This window comes from Dipodomys ordii, unplaced genomic scaffold (genome assembly GCF_000151885.1).
Source record: "Dipodomys ordii isolate 6190 unplaced genomic scaffold, Dord_2.0 Scaffold28, whole genome shotgun sequence".
Lineage (NCBI taxonomy): Eukaryota > Metazoa > Chordata > Mammalia > Rodentia > Heteromyidae > Dipodomys > Dipodomys ordii.
In genome coordinates this window covers 10,041,499-10,042,982 of record NW_012267244.1, presented here as the reverse complement: position 1 = coordinate 10,042,982, position 1,484 = coordinate 10,041,499, and positions in this window count along the sequence as shown.

The window sequence follows — 1,484 nt, the reverse complement described above, 5'->3', positions numbered from 1 at the left end:
AAGGCTAGCACTCTACCACTTGAGCCACAGCACCACTTTCGGCTTTTTTCTTTTTGTTTATGTGGTGCTGAGGAATCGAACCCAGGGCCTCATGCATGCAAGGCAAGCACTCTACCACTGAGCCACCTTCCAAGCCCCTGAAGCATTCTGATTTTTAAGTTTTTCACATCTCCTTTCCATCCCTCTCCTTCTCTTATTCTATCCACATTCTTCACTGAATATTATGTTTTCAATTTGCATAATTTTTAAGTGTTGCACTTCTTAATTTTTAATTTTTGTTTTTCTATTTTTTCTGGTCTTTTTTCTTTCTCTTTCTTCTTTTTTTCTCTCTCTACTATCATTCTATCCAACCTATTTCCCGCTTTGAGATTAGGATTTAGTTAAGTTAACTCTCCCACTGCCTTTCCACATCTCTCTATGCCTATTTTTTACCCACATCTCTCCCTAAACCTAATAATTTCTGTTTGCCAAATTCTTCTTTGCGGTTTGTAGCCCATTAATACATAGTTGTTTGATGTTGAATAGTTATATCTGTTGAACTAGATTGTATCTGCAGACTTTTGACTGTGCAACTACAGACTTTGGTTGATGCTTGCTTTAAAATAGTGTGCTAGCACAAAACTGGTGTTACTTTCATCCTAAATGAGCAGAGTAACCCAGAAAAACACAAGAAAAATGGCAAGTCTGGGTATCTCAACTCCCACTCATGACAATCAAGGGACAGAAAAGATAATGAATAATCCAGAGGAGAGTTCCCAAAAAGCTCTACATACACTACTGGTAAAAATGGTAAAGGAAAAGATTGAAAGCCTGCAAAGGACTCTATATGAGCGTGATAGGGAGAGAGAGGAGGCAAAACAGTGGTTAATACAAGAATATCATGAGCATGAGGAAACTACTCAAAGATTGGCATAGGAATTGCATGAGCAGCTTGAGAACATTCACAGAGAAATAAAGGAATGGAGTGAGCAGGCTGAGATCAGTCAAAGAGAAAGTCAGGAATGGCGTGAGCAGGCTGAGAACACTCAAAGAGAACTACAGGAACTGCATGAATGTGAAGAAGCTAATCAAAGAGTAATATAGGAATTGAGAGAGCAGGATGAGAATACAGAAAGATCACTAAAGGCATTCATGGAATCCATAAACAGAGAGCTGAAAGAACTCAGGGTTAGGGAATCCATAGGCAGAGAGCTGAAAGAAGTCAGGGAATGCTGAATGGAACCCAACAGAAGGAATGGGAATCCAAGGAAACCATAACCAATCAACTAAGTGATTTGAGAATAAACACTGAACACCAAATTAAGGAAGTAAAGAAGTTCATACAAGATCTAAAACAAAGCTCCAACAAAGGATTTGAAGCCATCAAAGCCGACAACTAGAAGGAAAAGAAATAAAAAACAAAGTAGAAAGCCTTGAGAGTAGGTTAGACCATGCAGAAGATCGAATTTTGGGGATTGAAGACAGCCTAGATATTATAGAGAAAG